The sequence below is a fragment of the Lutra lutra genome, chromosome 8, assembly GCF_902655055.1.
Source record: "Lutra lutra chromosome 8, mLutLut1.2, whole genome shotgun sequence".
In the NCBI taxonomy this organism is placed as follows: domain Eukaryota; kingdom Metazoa; phylum Chordata; class Mammalia; order Carnivora; family Mustelidae; genus Lutra; species Lutra lutra.
In genome coordinates, this window is record NC_062285.1 from 130,721,851 (window position 1) to 130,739,728 (window position 17,878).

Consider the following 17,878-nt stretch of genomic DNA (forward strand, 5'->3'; position numbering starts at 1 on the left):
CATAACCCCCAGAAAGGGTTGGCACATAGGAAGCATTCAAAAGATATTTGTGAATCGAAGAAACTTGGTAAATCCATCTCTTGCATTGCCAATGGTTTCTTAGATATCTCTATATTATAAACTTTTTGAGAACAGGGATCATATCAAATTCACCTTCAGACAGCCCCATAACAGAGAAAAGGGGGTTATTTTGGGTATGGGGCTCAATAAAGGGGAAGCTTTGATACTGTCTTTATCTCTCAACTTCTAGCTCAGACATATTGCATAATCTCTTGTGTGGACCACTGCAGAATCTTCCTTCCTGGTCTCCCTGCGTAGAATTAGGTCTCTTTCAAATGCATTTCCATAGCACAAACTTCGGAGACATTTTTTAAAAATAAAAATCTGACCACATGACTTAAATATGGCAGCTGCTCCTTGATGTCAGTCCAAGCCCTTCCATGCAGCACTGAGACCCTTTCTAATCTATGCCAGTTTTGTTTCCAGCTTCATCTGGCAACATTACATTCATTAACACTTACCTGCTTACCTGCCATGTGGTCTTGTGCCTTTGCAAATGCTGTTCCTGCCTCTTGGAATGGCATCCGATTTTACTCTTCTTTAAGCTCCTCCCCACCCCCAACGGATTAGTGAACTCCACTCATCTTTCAAAACTCAGCTCTAGGCTCAGGAAGCCTCCCTAAAACTCCTGCTCTCTCTGTGGCAAGGAAACTTCAAAATTCTCTCAGATCACACTGTACTCCTTCTGCTCTGTCTGGACATCTCTTGCATAGCAAATTCAACCACCCAACTGCTATGGACTGTTTGTGTCACCCGCAAATTCCTATGTTAAACCCCTAATCCTCAGCATGATGGTGTTTGGAGATGAGGCTTTTGGGAGATAATCAGGTCATGAAGAGACAGACACACAGAGAGCTTATGTCTTCTTTCCCTGCTCTCCACGATGTTAATAAAAAGATGGCCATCTGTGAACCAGGAAGAAGGCCCTCACCAGAACCCCTGATTATGGACTTTGCAGCCTCTGGAACATGAGAAATAAATGTCTATTGTTTAACCACCCAGTCTACAGAAATTTGTTACAGCAGCACAGTTGAGAACCTTAAATAAGGCAGGAAAGGCCTCCAGATCCATGAGTCTACAACACCTCTCTCCGAACGTAACAAAAGAAGGAGAAAATCCCGTTAGTCAGAGCCTATTGATTCTTCCTTAGAAAACAATGCACGTATATTTGGTAATTTGCCTTCCCTGACCAGCTAAACAGACGTGGTAAATTAGAAAGAATTCTACTGGAGGAAAATATACCAGCCACTTGAAAACAGTTTTAGAAGAACTCTAAAACATAATAACCTAGGGCCATTTAGTATACAGGCAAACAGTTCCACATATAACAACAACTTTTAGGAGCGTCATGATACTACAACACCTTATGTTGCTATTTTGAACCTCACAATTGATTTAGCATATTGTTACTAACTAGACAAAAAAAAAGAATAAAAACAGTAATGTTTAACCCAAAAGCTAAAATCAAAAAAGAAAAATCTTTTAACATTAAAGTGTATGACTGAGATAGGCCCCACAGGGAATAATAACCCTTCGAATGCCGCACAACAGGGCCTGGGCTGCAGTAACTACGGTGCCTGCGTTACTGCAGCCGCTCTGGCTTCTCAATCCGTCTCATCCTCTACAGGTGCCCCTAGAGGGCATACGTGCCATAACAGCTAAAAGCATGGGCTCAGAAGTCAAAATTCCCTGGCTTAACATGCCAGCTCTTCTACCTTGTAGCACTGTGCCCTTGAGCCAGTCATTCATCTTTCAGTGCCTCGGCTGCTCATCAAAAAACAGAAATAACTGTTCCATCTCATCCATAGGCTTGTTGGGAGAATTTGATGGTTTAATCCATATAAAGTGCTTTGAACTATGCTTGGCACATAGTGATTAGTAGTTGTGCCACAGGAAGATATGGCTCAGCGTCCTTGGGAAGTAGGCAAGTTCATGTGTGAAAAGGAGATGCAGAGTCTGTAAGCTTCAAGAAAGGCCCAAAGTGGTCCTGGGGACAGGGCATCCTTCTGCAAACCCCCTGCCGGCTCATTCTCTCCTCAAAGATACTTGGTCACATGAGACTTTGAAAGCACAACAGCCACTCTGCACAACTAGCATCGGACTGCCTGGTACATTTCACCACGTGGGCTCCTTGTTAGTACCTGGGGAGCTGCTGGGTGGTGGTAACCACTTTAGACTCATTGAGCACAGTGATGACCCATCACTAACTCCCAGACAGGTGCTCTCTGGTCGACAGTCATCATCATCACCCCACATACACTACTCTAGGATCCAGCCAGTCTCTATAGTTTTTCCAAGTTTTCCTTTTGCTCTTCCCTCACAAAAGCTATGCCATGCCTGGCTGCCCTTTCCACAGGTTTTTTTCAAGTCACAATTTCCACCAAACACTCAAAGTTGACCTCAGACATCACCTCTTCTCTGAAGTGCCCATAGTTCTCCCAAGGGTTTCTCATAACAGTCAGTCAATCACCTACACAGAATGATTTGTGGAGTTGATAACCATAGGTCTTTTACTTTTGGGGCAGGAGACTAGCCAGCTGCATTTTTAATAACCTTCTCCCCTGATTCTTAGAGACATTGAAGTTTGAGAGTGGCGGTCCAGAAAGCTGGCCTCACAGATCTTACACTTAGTAAATTTTCCATCACCTGTGCTCCCCCAGTTCATTCCACATGACCTCTGTGAGCAAAGAGGTTGTATTCCAGGTGAACTGTTTATAGTACGTACCTGAATTATATTTAAATTCTCAGTCCCTCCAGCACTATAGTCATCCTTGATGTCTCTTTTCCCTCACATTCCACATTCTACCCACCGTCAAGTTCAGATGGCTCTGCTTTCAAAAGATTCCTTGATTTTGACCTCTTTTCACCTCTTCCACCCAAATGACTTTAGTGCAAACTGCCATCATCTCTCACCATGAATGACTGCAATGGTCTTCTGCTGATTCTTCTGCTTCCACCCCTCCCCCACTACAGCTTTCCTCCCGTACAGAATTCAGAATGATTTCTTAAAAACAAGTTAAGTATTTATAGATCACATATTTAAGAAAACACTGATATCTAGAAGATATAAAGAATGCTCAAAACTTAGCAGTAAGAGACACAAAAGCAATTTAAAAAGTAGGGAACAGATGTGAACAGACACCTCACTAAAGAGAATATAAGGATGGCAAATAAGCAGGTGAAACGATATTCAATCATCGGCTGCTAGGTAAATGTAAATTAAAACCATGGAAAGATACAATTAAACTATTAGAATGGCTAAAATAAGGGTTGCCTGGGTGGCTCAGTGGGTTGAGCCGCTGCCTTCGGCTCGGGTCATGATCTCAGGGTCCTGGGATCGAGTCCCGCATCGGACTCTCTGCTCGGCGGGGAGCCTGCTTCCCCCTCTCTCTCTCTCTCTCTGCCTGCCTCTCTGCCTACTTGTGATCTCTGTCTGTCAAGTAAATAAATAAAATCTTAAAAAAAAAAAAGAATGGCTAAAATAAAAAAATGCTGACAATGACAAGTACTGGCAAGAATGCATGGTAAGTAGAATTTTCACATATTGGTGATAGGAATGCAAAATGGTAAAGCCAGGCTGGAAATTGTTTGGCAGTTTCTTATAAAGTTAAGTGTAAATTTATTGTTATGTCCCAGTAATCCAACAGTAGGGTATTTACCCTAAAGACCCAAAATGTGTGTTCATAAAATAATCTGAGCACAAATGTTTATAGCAGCTCTATATGTAACTGCCAAAACCTAGAAACGACCCAATTGTCCTTCAAGGGTAAATGAATGGACAAACTGTGGTACATCCACACAATGGAATTCTAGCCAGCAATAAAAATGAACAAGCTATTGACATCTGCAATAACACGGATGAATCTCAAAGGCATTGTGTTCAGGGAAAGAAGCCAGCCTCAGAAGGTTACATACTGTATGATTCCACTGATGTCACCTCAGAAAGACAAAAGGGCCGTGATGGAAAGTAGCGTTCTTGTGCCAAATGTTAGAGATGAGGAGTTTGTGACTACAAAGGGACATTAGGAGGAAGGTTTCTGGGTGATGAAACTGTCCTTATTGTGATGTTGGTACTTCCATGAATCCTCACATGTGGCTACACATGTGGTAAAAGTCATAGAACTAAACACCAAAACAATATCAAATTTACCATACGGCAATTTAAAAAACAAAACCAATTAAAAGAATAAGTCAAGCCATGTAACATTCTTACTTGAAACCACTAACTAAGAATAGAGTCCAAACCTCTCTCTATAGCCCATGAGTCCCCACCAGACCTGGTTCTGGGTACCCCTCTAGTTATACCTTCTCAAACTCTCCCCCTGCTGAAATAGCAACTCCTCAAAGACCTTTAATGGACTTTTCTATAAGGGCCTCTTCCTATGCCCTTACACTGTTTTATTTTTTCCTCAAGGCCCTTGTCACTGACTGACATACCATAATGTAACTATTTTGTGGTTATTTTCCATTCCTCATCAGAATATAAGATCTACAAAGGTAGCGATCTTATCTGCATTATTCATTGATCTATTCCCAGCACCTAGGATGCTGCCTATCACAATATAAAAACTCCATAAATATTTGTTAAACGGATGAATACATAAGCCCAAGGAATGAAAATTCAGTGAAGAAACCCACAATGCTTTGAATCTGGAGCCATACTTTGGCTTCTGTAGCACCCCTCAAATTACATGCCCACTTGGCCCCTGAGTAAGTATCCTAGCCCAGAATATTTCAATCAGCCCCTGGGGTTTTAAAAATGTAGGGGCATCTGGGTGGCTCAGTGGGTTAAAGCCTCTGCCTTTGGCTCAGGTCATGATCCCAGGGTCCTGGGATCTAGCCCCGCATCGGGCTCTCTGCTCAGCAGGGAGCCTGCTTCTTCCTCTCTCTGCCTGCTTCTCTGCCTGCTTGTGATCTCCGTCTGTCGAATAAATAAATAAAATCTTTAATAAAATAAAATAAAAATGTATTAGGCACAACATATCCCTTCTGAGTGCAGCTTTCTGATGCTTGGTTAGGTGACTGCCATGAAGATGAGCTAGGAGGGGACAAGGCTGCAAGCAAATGCATTCTTAGAATAATGTCACATAAGGTTTCCTGAAAGTTTGTACAAAGCTATATAGAAATGCTACTAATGTGGGCAAAGAAGTTTGAGGTGAGAGTGAAGGGGGAAAAAAAACCCAACACCTCTCTGTAACATCTTTGGTGGAGAATAAATAAAGTAGCCATTTATAGAACATCTACTCTATATATGTTCAGACACTCTCTAAAGGTTCTCATTTAAGCCCCCATCCACTCTTCAAGGTGGGGTTGACTGATCACATTTTCACAAGTGAAAAAACAAACATGGATTGGTTAAGTAACATGGGCAATGACACATAATGATAGGTAATGGCTAGTGTTTTGAATTTAGGTCTGTGAAGCTTCCAACCTCATTCTTTTTCCACTTTGGATTTTAGAAACAGTATTCCGAGGCAAGAGGGTGAACACTGTGGGGAGAAGCCAAACAAGACTGTCTTCAGATAGGAAATGGCAGCCTGGACACAGGTGGCCAGGTTCTTCTCTAAAACTTTTGAAAGACCTGCATAGACAAGTATGCTAAAGCAAGATGCTTATTTCCCTTCAGTAAAATTATACTGAGCATCTATTCTGTAACAGTTCCCGGGTTCAAGGTTTCCACTACATTATCTCATTTAATTTTCACTATCATTAAAAACAAACTGTTAAACACATTTAATGGTATTAGAGACTGGTTATCCAAAGAGAACAGCATTATACTTATAAGCAAGCAGGACACTTGAGAATTCTCCATCCCCTACCCCATGGAGGTGAGAAATTTAGAGCTACCTTAAACACAGAACAGTAGGAAGACCCAAACAACTACAGATAGGCTTTATGTTGCTACGTCTCTTAGTCTAAATCAGTGTTTTACACACTAGTTAGCATATGAATTACCATTTAGGGTTGTATATATAAAACCACATTAATGCAATTTTTTGGCAATTAAAATACTGTCAACAGTTATTTTGGCTATGAATGACTTCCACCCCATACTATGGCTTTGGACCCTAAAGACTAAGGTACAGCTCTGTTCTAGTCCAGGCCTCTTTTCATTTACTCCTGCTTACAAATAATCAAGAAATCTTAAGTCTACAAGGGGCATTAAAAACTACCAAGTGCTACTCCTAGCTGGGGGCAGTAATCCCTGAGGGTTACCACCCTCTTCTGATGACAAGGGCGTGGAAGGTAGGATGGACCCATTGAACAGCTCCTACCATCAGTACACTTTTCTTCTATTTAACTGCTATCTACTCCCCTTCGACTTTCACCCATTGCTGCTAGTTTTGCTCTTCAGGCCAGCAGAATAATTATAAGCCCTCTTTCCGATGATAATCATTAGGATGTTTGAAGCCTGGTGTTAAGAGGATTCTTTCTTAACGTTACAGTGATCAAGGAAGGAGTCAAGTATCTGCATATACTGTAATAACAATAATAATAATAACTGTAATAATTACAGTTTTTAATAAAAACTGGAGGATTTTTATTTCTGGGTGTACATCTCAGCAGTCCAAGATACTGACACCTACCTCTCCATTAGGCAGCTCCATTGATTAATTAAGTTCCACATTTTGGGAAACATGCGGCTTAGTTGGAAAGACAAAGAACAGAGACCACATATCATACAGCAAGTATTCTTACAATGGTGTGAATTAGGTGCCAGCCACACACACAGCAGTAGGGGCAGGGTCCCACCCAGCTCATCCTGCAAGAGAGGTCACTGACCTGTGAGTTAGACTCTCATGAAATACAGCTTGCATCATGAGGCTCCTGAAAGAAACTGACCAGGTCTCATACTTAGCTTGTTTACCACCCTCCTTTCGTGGTTCAGACGCCAGCCACAACGGCAAGTGCGGGTTAAGTGTCAGTGATTCTTACTTCAACCCACTGGCACTTCAGAGAGCACTGGCAAGAAGAGACAAAGGTAAGAATAGCTAAATTCAAATGATCCCAAATTTCTCAGATGAAGGTATTTTTTTTAAACTTATTAATAACAATATACCTTCAAACACCTAAGTCAAGGAGTCTTGGTCTCCATCCCGGCTATCTACCAACTCACTGGGTAACAGGGAACAAGTCACCTAATTTCTCTGGACCTCCGTTTTCTCAGCTATAAATTGAGGGACCTGGTCCAAAAGATTGTAAGGTCCTTTTCAGACCCAGGGTCCCCTGATTCTCTGCTGTCCCAGATATTAAGTTGGATAGTCCACATTAATCTGGCTGAAATAGTCAATCTTAAAGTCAGTTCTTGATCTGAAGTAGAAAGAAAAACATGCATGGAAGCAAAGGAGGGTAAGGATTCCAGCTCCAGCCCTTCCATTATCCTGACATGCACCACCATCCCAGTACGGTCACAGGCACAAATACCAGTCTCAGCATTTACTGTATGATGATCTTGGGTAATTTCTTATCTGTAGAGTGGGGTTAATTCCATGTACTCTAGGGCTACTGAGGGAGTGAAATGAGTTAAAACATATATACAGCCCCACACTTAGAGGACTCATGCTGCATATTCCTTTATTCAAAGATTCTTTACCTATCCAACCCATTCAATCAATAGCCTCAGATTACAAAGGCTTTTTGCAATCCAAAGCACAAACAGCCAGAGCTATGAGGGCTCTAAAAGTCAGCTAGTTCAACTCTCTCCCGCCCCTGTGATTGACAAATGCAGAAAACAAGGCTCAGAGGGACACAGTGACTTGTCCAAGGGCTCATATATTCCTCAGCAGCAAAGTCTGACCCAGAACACAGGGCAGCAGAGGCCAACGGTCATATAAGACACAGAGAGAACCCTCTGCAGGCTCTACTCTCCCTAAAGAAATTGGAAACTCCACACACATAACTAAATTCTGAAAAATAAAAATAACAGAACTTTTTATTTATGTATTTTTTGGAGAGGAAGTGAACAGAGAAGTAGCATCATAGCTTGTCTGTAAAATGCAGACTTTGTTGAATTACCTATGAAATGGAAGGCCAGAGTTTATCATCAGCCTTTTCCAGTTACTCTGCTCCCCTCTCCCCACCCCACCCTATTTCTACTTTTTTCAATTTATAGTGTGAGGCTGCGTGCTTACATTAAGACCTCTTTGGGCAAGGTGAGAAGTTTCAGGCTGGGGCAATAATGCGTGGCCCACTAAAAACACACAAAAAAACTATCACAGCTAAGCTATCCAATAATGCGAAAATAGTTTTTCTCCAACCTTAGGAGCTCCAGCATGGGACAACTAGGAAAGCCAAATTCATTAAGGCACACTGATAACTCAAGGGTCAGGACCCAAAGGTCCCCTCAAAGGACATGATTAAACCCTGAGACCATTCAGGTCTTTCTGGAGAAACCTCAGCCTAGAGTCTACCAAGGGCTACTCAGCCAAGTGGGAGCACTGAAGAAAGAGTACAGACAATATGAGGAAGAGCCTGGATTTTAGCTGGCTCCTAGGAGACAGCCCTCGCCTGAAACTCCCCTGCTGCCCAAGATTTCCAGAGCAAAGCATTTATCTGCAGAGATCATTTGACAGAGGCTATACCAAGAGTATGCTTGTTTATCGCTCTGGTCAGCACACTCCCTGGCGGGTGTCTCCCAGAATTCAGAGGGCGCTAATCCAAGCCACACACTGTGAACTTGAGCATACAGACCCAAAGCGGGAAACCATCCTGCCCAAGCTTACACCACATGCCAGGGCTATGGGATGGACCTATGCTTGACCTTCAGTCTAGAGCTGTTCCCTTTCTCTAGACCTCCAGTCTAGAGCTCCTCTCTGCTAGGCCCACTCCCTCTTCCAAAACCCTGGGCTCACCTCCCGGTTCTGAGGATCCCGCCAGGTTGAACAATGCTCAGAAGCAGGTGACAGTTTAGCAATTCATCCAGTGGGACATTTGTAGGCCAGAGCAGCAGGGGCTGTGCCTGTCCCCAGTGGCAAGGAGAGACTGCCGCGTGGAACTTTGAAAGGGTTCTCTCTTCCCTAAAGGATCCTGATCCTCCTCCTCCTCCTCCTCCCCTTCTCCCTCCTCCTCTTCCTCCTCTGTAGTACTACGGAGACATGTGCTCTGCTTGGGAAGAGGTAAGGAGGAAGATGCAGCTGTTTATTGGAAGGAGAAGGGCAACAATCTGCTGAGCTGGGCTTTATACTCACACCTAACAGAAGAGGAATGGGAAAAAAATAGCTCTATCTGCTGCCACAGAATTATTAACCCTTGGGCTCCAGCTTAGCTCCTCACACAGCTGAAGCAGCGAGAGAAACAATACACTTAACCAATGGAGTGCCAGCCAAAGACATTACATCATCGGTCAGCACTGTCATTGGCTAATAATTCCTAGAAGGCAAAATTCTGCTTTTAGGTGCTTAACCCTTTCATGTTCATCATAGCAATGACTCAAGTATTTGGTCAAGCCAATGGTTCCTGGACTTGCTTTTACCAGGATCATGTGGGCGGCTTTCTAAACATACAGAACGCTGTGCTCCATCCTGAACCATCAGAGCCTTCAGAGGAAAGATGGATATCTGTATTTCAAATAGTGCAGAGTGCGAGGACTTAGTCTTTTCAGAAACTCTTCCTCTCCAAAAGATAAAAAAGATATTGTTTTTATGAGCATTTATTATGTACTTAATGCTTTACAGTGTCATTTCATTTATTTCCTACATTAAGCAATGCACATTATTGGCTCCATTTCATAGATATAAAAAGTAAGGTTCAGAAAGAATAAGTCACTTGCTCAAGAGATGAAGCCTGGCTTTGAAAACCAGGCTGTTTGCACTCTACCTGGCTACCCCTCTGAAGCTTGAAATCAAACTAGGCCAGTTGTCTGCTTACTACTTCCAGAGTTATAGAAAATATAGGAAACCCTCTCAATAAGTTGGAAAATGCCAGTAACCTATGAGGAACTGGGGAATGAAGAGAATGGTGAATTCCCATAGCAGGTGTTCAGGTATCATGAACCCTCCAGAGAATCATCTCTTTCTCAGGCTCCATCTTTCTGCTTCTGCTGCAAATATTAGCTTGCGGTCATTTTCTCTAGGAAGCTTCCTGCTACTCCCAAAACTGGGGCGAATGCTCCTGCTCCAGGTTCCTAAGGTGCCCTGTATTAGTGGACTGCAGTTGCTTGTTTACTGGGTAAACTCCACAAAATTAGAGCCATTTCTACTTTCTCCACCAACATATGCCCAGCACAGTGCCTGCCACATGTGAGTATTCAGTCAGAGTGGAGAGAGGAGGAGGGGAGGGAAGGCCCTTGCTAAAGTTCTAAATGGCATCATGCTGAGATGGGAATGGCAAAGCACTGGAAGCCAGAAGATGCTCAAGAACAAAGTGTCTGACCTCCGGCAAGTTCATGTGGGGGACAGGGAGGGGGGTTAGTTTCCTCATCTGAAAATGAAGACAACAGCACCTCCTTCATTGGTAGGTATGAAGATCAAATTAAAGAATGATCCAGGCTGTGATGTGCTCCTTTACACTGTCTCTCCCTAGATCTCATCCATTTTTGTTGGCTGACATCTAAGTGCTGACAACTCCCATATTTATATCTCCAGCCCAGACCTCCCCATAGGCTCCATGTGGATGTCTCACGGGTATCTCTAAGACAGCACGTGAATTCTACAACCTGCTCCCCTCCCAGTCTCCTCCACTCTGTTATTGGTTCTCCCATCCACCCAATTTTTCCTTTTTTCTTTTTTTTGGGGGGAAATTGAGATGAAATTCACATAACACAAAATTAACCATCTTAAAGTGTACAATTCAGTGACATTTAGTACATTCATAATGTTGTGCAACCACCATCTCTTTCTAGTTCCAAAACATTTTCATCAACCCAAAAGGAAACTGTTTACCCTTTAAGCAATTATGCCTCATTTACCCTTTTCCCCCAAGTCTCCGACAAACAGCAATCTGCTTTCTGTCTCTACGGATTTGTCTACTCTAGACATTTTATATAAATGAAATCATACAACACGTGACCTTTTTTGTCTTTCTTTCACTTAGCATCTTTTTTGAGGTTCATTCACATTATAGCATATAGGAGCACTTCATTCCTTTTTATGGCTGAGTAATATTCTACTGTCAGTATATACTACATTTTATTTATCCATTCACCTGTTGATGGGCATTTGGCATCTACCCAATCTTAAACTGTTAAACCCACATGTCACCCTTGATTCTTCCTTTTCCTCTATTCCCAACATCTAATGTGTCAACAAGTCCTTGTCCACTTTACAACCAAATATAACTCTATTCTTTCTACTTTTCTCCAATACCACTGCTGTTCTGTACCTAAGACACTAACATCTCTCTCACCTAACTCTGAGTTTGTGACAAAATCCTATTGCTCTCCCTCCTCCATTTTTCACTTGGTAGCTACATAAACCAGATCATCCATTAACTCTAGCAATATTTACTGAACACTTTTCTTCATGGGGCTTGCCTCCTAGAGGCATGACAGGCAACAAACCAATATATGTTACAACCTTAAGTCATCATCAGGCTTAAAATCCCTCAGTGACCTCTACTGCATTTTGAATAAAATCCAAGCTCAGCATGGCTTTCCAAGGATGCATCTACTTCTCCAAATTCATCTCAGGCTGTTCCCCAGTCACACTGGGCTCCATTCCTCCACCTCATGATCCTTGAACAAGCTGCTCTCTCTGACTCTTGATCTTGGCATTGCTTGGTATTGCTGGGTCCTTCTCATCCCTCAGATCTCAATAGAAATATCACTCCTCAATATGACCTTCCCTAACCATCCTGTTAAGCAAATCTACACCTTACTCATTTCACTCATTCAAGAAATCTGTATTAATCACTGTGCTGGGATCTTGGGATAAAGCAATATGTGACCTCCTGAAGCTTCATTCTAATGAGGAGGACCACCAACAAGGAAATTAATAGAATGAATGATCAAGTTCTATGACAGGAGAGTAAAAGGGAGGAGACCTGCCTTACACAGAAGGGTCCAGAAACCTTTCCAAGGAGGTTATACTAAAACTGAAGAATGAGGAAGTAAATTGGGAAAAGGGACTATTTTTTATGCAACAGGATGTTCTATCCTTCAATGTTTGCTCCTGAACAATCAAAGCATTTAATGTCTGTCTCTCCCCTGATAGACTCCACTGCATTCCCAGCACCTAGGACAGCACCCTGCCATTTAGGAAGCACTCACTGCACATTGTTGGAATTAATAATTGATAAATAAATTAATTAATTAACCATCAGTGAAATCACTTCATGGCGTGTAACAAATCACACTGTTTTGATTTCTGCTGTTGTTATTGCTATTATTTTATGGCAAAGGATGCATACTCTGTTGTGTTTTGGAAAAGACCAGGTTGACTATAAAACAAAAGTTACCCGACTCCGAATATTACTAGACAACTAGGAGAGAACGCATATAGATAATAGGCACTCAGTAATGGGAAGTGGTAGTCATTGTGGCTATTATAATTAAATTCCTTTCTTCTAAAAATCCTATTTACCCAACTCTAACTTCCCAATTCACTTTCAGACACAGTCAAGAAGTTTAAAGGCAAGAGAAATGAACTCTTTTTAAATGCCTGTTCTGCATTGGATGCAGTGCCAACCAGTTTCTCTCAAGTTACTACATTTACTTCCCAAGGCCATCCTGCAGAGGTGGCTGCTGTGGCACAGCTCTCAATCCCCCCAATTCCCCAGCCTCAGTTGACCCCTGAAGTATGAGGTCCAAGCCTTTGAAGCCCCATGTTGACCATAACCAAAGTTATGACCCCCCTGCATCTAATGGCTGGTCAACATGGGGCTTCAAAGGCTTGGCCCCCGTACTTCAGGGGATCAACTGAGGCTTCTTTTGCACTGCATCACAGGTCCACTTCTCCCTCTGCCCAATCTTGTTTTCCTTACCCCTCACCCCCTTGGACAGTGAGACCACTCCCCCAAAGTCCCACAAACCTCTGAATCTCTGAGTCTTTCTCCAGGGAACCTGACCTAATAAAGGTAGTTATGATATTTCCTTTTGAGTCACAAAACTGAAACTCAGAAAGGTTGATTACACCCTCCAGGCACATAGCTAAATGACCTTCTGATCTGACTCCCCAGTGACACCTTGCTTTTAACTACAGCCTCTACTAGCTGAGACACTGTCTCTGTAAGACAGAAAAGAGAAGGGGAGAGGTACCCTTCCATTCTCCAGAGTCCAACCCTGATGACAAGGTTCAAAGCCTCCAGAAACAATATAAAAATGGCCCGCAAGTTGCAGAATCAAGTGTAACGTGAGCTACATCTCCTACATGCCTGGTGGCCAGGGAGCAAGGCTCCTGGGTAGCTAGGGCTGCCTTCTGGAACCAGAGTATTCACAGCCAAGTCCGTACAGCAACTACAACTTAAGCAGCTCTCTCTGCTGCTCTGGTCTCCATCCATTTTCCACAGAGCTGCCAGAGTGACCTGGTCACTGGTCAGAATTCCTCCACTGCACTCCATCCCAGGACAAAATTCAGATAGTCTAAGGCTGCATTTTTAAGGCCGGAGCGTGTTTTAGCCTCCTGCCATGCCCACAGCTCTTTTCCTACCCACAGTAAGCCTTAGTCCGATGGAACACTGGACTTTCAGCTTCCTTAGCCTCGCACAAGAAAATCTATCTGGAATTCCCGCTGTCCCACCAGCCCTCCCCCTGGACCCCCTCCCCGCAGCTCTCAGCGGGGCTAACCCTCCAGTCCTCACTCAGTGGTCACCTCCACCCTGAAGCCCTCCAGGCTCCTCACTCCTGCTCTCCACCTCAAGTCCCCCGTACTGCAGTGTTCGGTAACTGTTCCTCCTACTGTCCTTCTTGGCCCCAGAGGCCCTCCAAAGCCCGTCTTCGTACACCAAGGCTCACTACAGTGCCTGGCACACAGCAGGGAGAGCCGGGTAAAGGCTGAATAAATATACGGGGCGCGGCAACCAGGGCCAGTCTTCGCTCCGAGCTCGGCCGTGGAGCCGATCGGAGATCTCCTCCTGCGCCTCAGGACGGGTGGAAATAGGAAATGCGGTGATAAATCTGACCCCAGCCCCAGGCCAACAGGTCCTGAGGGGTCTGAAGACCTGGGCCGAGCGGAGGTCCGGCCGGGAGCCACCGTCCCGCGCCCCGGGCATTTCCCGCGCGCCGACCCGTCCGTCGCAGGGTCGGGCCCCGGCCGGGCTGCGGCAGCCTGTGGAGGCAGCGTGCCGCGGCGGCTCGTCGCCTCCCTCCCGGGCCCTCCGCGCGCCCGCATCCCGCGGGCACAGGGCCGGCGCGCCGGGGACGCGGCCGGGCGCGAGGACGCCACCGGCAGCCCCTTTCTGAGGGACCGAGGGCGGGAGGGTTAGCTCTCAGTTTCCGAAAACCCCACAAAGTCTACTTCGCGGCGGCGCTCCGCTTACCGTGCGAGCTGCCAGGAAACCGGAGCCCGGGGCGTAGCGGGGCGGTTGCCTCCAACGCGCCGCCCGCCTGAGGAAGCGCTCAGGGTCCGCGAGCTCAGCCTCCGCACCGACCGCGCTGGAGCGTCTCTCCTCGGCTGCCTGGCCTCCCCGCCGCGCCGAGACGCCCCATTGGCTGGGGCAGAGAGGCCCCGCCCCCGGAGACTCCGCCCCCTCCGTCTCTCCCCTCCCCTCCCCCCAGCTCCCGCTTCACCTCTCTACGCGGGAAAGTTGCTCCCAGACTCTGATCCCTCCCTGGGCTCAGGCAGCCGAGTGCGGTGATTAAGCTCGATCCCAGGAGCGTCTCGACGCCCCTTGGGGAGTGCGAAGAGTGCAGCGTCCTTGGAAGCCAGCTTTGAAAAGGGCACCTGACTTCTCAGGACCTCAGGAGGCGCCTCAGAGAAACCCCACCGCACGGTCCGCGCGTGTCTCAGGTAGTGTGATGGGCACTCAGGGCCGGGGTGCTCCAGGAACAAGACCAAGTCTGTCGCCCTCTTGTAGTTTGCATGGGGCCGGGGGGGTGGGGGACAGGTTAAGTGCAGAGAAACAGACAAAGAAGATAATGTCCGATTGTTATGAAAGGGAAAGGTGATTTTAAATAAGGAAGGGGGTCAGGGACGCTCAGAATCGGTTTCCTGTGACCACTTGAGGAGGTGATAATTGATGTGAGAGTTGAAAGAGAAAAGGGATTCCAAGGCTGGAGGAAGAGCGTGGCCGGCAGGGGGCATCAGATGCACCTTGGTTCTGAGGACAGAACCGGAGACTAGGCTGGCCCAGAGCGCTGAGCAAGGACGGGGGGCGCTAGGTTGGAAAGGTAGCGGGGGCCGATTTCCCCAGAACCCAGTGGGCCACCCTGAAGGGCTTCGTTTAATTGTAAGGACAAAAATAAGCCACTGAAGAATTGGGGGGAGGGGGTGCCTACGACGTGTTTAAAACAGCTTGCTGTTGTGTGGGGAACACATTTTGGAAGAGAAAGAATGACAAATCAGGGAGACCATTTAGGAGGTGTCTTAGTCTGCTCACGCTATCATAACAAAATACCATAGACTGGTTGGCTTAAACAACAGAAATTTATTTCCTCATAGTTGTAGAGGTAAAGATCAAGGTGCCGTTGGGGTCTGTTTCTAATGAGAGCTCTCTTCCTGGTTTGTGAATGGCTGCCTTTATCCTGTATCCTTGCATGGCAGGGAGAAAGAAAGAGAGCGAGTTCTCTCATGTCTCTTATAAGGACACTAACCCTGTGATGAGCTCCCACCCTCATGAGGTCATCCAAATCTAGTTACCCTCCAAAGGCCCCATTTCCAAATACCTTCCCATTGTGAATTAGAGCTTCAACATATGATTGGGGGGGGGGGGGAATCATAGTTCAGTGTATAACAGGAGGATACTGCAGAAGCCCAGGCAAGAGATGATGGTGACTTAGACCAAGGTGGTGACAGCAGAGATGGGGAGGGTAGACCAATTGAAATACATTTATAGAGTATTATGGAAAGGCTTGATGATGAATTGGATTTAAGGAATGAGGAAAACATATGAACAAACAATGACTCTCAGGTGTTCAGCTCTAGCCATCCATGGGATAATGGTGCCATTACCAACATGAGGAAGCCTAGGAAGGAGCAGGTTGGAGGCAGAAGGAAATAAAAGCTCCATCATGAACATTCTAGAGACCCATAAGGCAACTTACAACAACAGTAGTGCCAGATTCTCTTCAAATTGTTTTGCATATATTAACCAATTGTATATATAATTCTCATAATAACTGTATGGTGGAAAAGCACTCTCATTGTCACCATATCACAGCTGAGAAAATGAAGGCACCAAAAGGTTTAATCAACTTGTCCAAAGAGAGGGCTGGATACCCAAGTGTAGAGCACAGATATGAGTCTGGGGCTAGAGATGTACCTGGGGGAGTCTTCTGACCTGGAGCAGTATGAGACCACCTAGTGTGGGACCAGAGGAGAGCCAAGGATTGAGCCCTTGGAAGTTTGTCTTCCAACATCTGTGCTTACTGTATGACCCTTAGTAAGTGACCTCAATCAATAGGAGGGAGTGACCCAACTTCAGTGCCTAAGGGAGTAAGACTAGCTTAGGAATCACAAATTTTGGGGACAGGCAGTAATGTAGCAAGTGAAGTTGGCAGGATGTGATAGAACAGGGAGGGGTGGAGACTGTGGCATATTGGGGTGTGCACAGCTGCCTAAGGGGGGCAGCTTGTTACTCGGCAACAACTCATTTTTGCCATGCGGCAGTAGGGACCTTGAGTTGCCTGATGATCTGATTTTTACTAAAGAGTCAGAAATTCAGATTATGTTAAATCTCCAGGTTTTTACATGTTGGCAATTAATTTAAAACAATTTTAAAGAACTGTGTGAACCAAGAATGTTGAGCAAAATCAAACCCGTGTACAGGCAGGATTTGCCCCTTTGACTACTACTTTCTACCTCTGGATTAGGCAATACCTCAGATCCTTCCTGAGTTTCTGTTCAGAAGCAAATAATGGCAGTAGTGGACATAAGAGGATCAAGGAAATCTCAACTCAGAAACCCAGCATAGTCTTTGATGGCATTTGGCCCGTCTCTGCCTCTACCTACCAGGCATATCCTTTCTAAGCTTCCGTTTCCCTACCTGTGAAATGAGGTCAGAGCAGAGCTCCCCTAAGATGCCTCCCAACTCTAAGATTTGGACTTCTTTGTAGTTTAAAAAAAAAAAAAAAACTATTGGCTTTCAAATATACACAGGAGAGTTGCTTGGAGAAAAATGGAAAGGATGTTCTTGTTTGGGTTAATAAATTCAAAAAGCTTCACTAGTATTAGTTTTGTTTTGTTTGTTTGTTTGTTTGTTTGTTTTTAAGAGGAAATGGAGTGGGATAGAAGTGTAGATGAAAAACCAGGCAAATTATGGCATGGAAAATTATTTTTTTATTGCACCATGAATAAGAAAAGAAAAGGCGGTTAGATGCAGAAGTGCTTAATGGTTACAACTGAAAATTCAATGTATCATAGCCAGTTCTCTATATTTATCACCAAGGATTTTGCAGTAATGAGATTCTCCCACCATGTATTAGAGGTCAGCTGCAGTCCAGCATTATTTATTCTTATGTGCTGAGCTTATGTAATAAAAAGGGTCTGAAAACAGATAATGACTCTCCATAGTAAGTCCCTTTGTCCCCACCTGAGATATTGTTTAAAGCTGGAGAAACAACTTATAACTTTATAAATTGCTAGGTTTTGTGTAAGAGAGTGAATATGGGGTTGGAAAACAGAAGACTTGACACACAGTCATTGAACAACCTCTTTGAACCTTCTTCATCAATGAAATGAGAGCTGGACCAAAGGTGGCTGCCTGGAAGATACTGGGGGAGTTTCAT

At 44.7% G+C, this 17,878-nt stretch overlaps 1 protein-coding gene and 1 long non-coding RNA gene across 3 annotated transcripts in view; one reads left to right on the forward strand and one right to left on the reverse strand.

Moving 5' to 3' along the window:
- Window positions 1-14,598, reverse strand: part of SYN3 (synapsin III) — a 459,720-nt gene extending 445,122 nt beyond the window's left edge. The window contains 1 exon segment of the mRNA XM_047742754.1: window positions 14,473-14,598. The gene's annotated coding sequence lies outside the window, so the exon portion shown is untranslated.
- Window positions 14,599-14,752: 154 nt separating this feature from the next.
- Window positions 14,753-17,878, forward strand: part of LOC125107064 (uncharacterized) — a 97,598-nt gene continuing 94,472 nt past the window's right edge. For both annotated transcript variants that reach the window (XR_007129459.1, XR_007129458.1), the window contains exon 1: window positions 14,753-14,942. This is a non-coding gene — a long non-coding RNA (uncharacterized LOC125107064). The remainder of the gene's footprint in view (window positions 14,943-17,878) is intronic.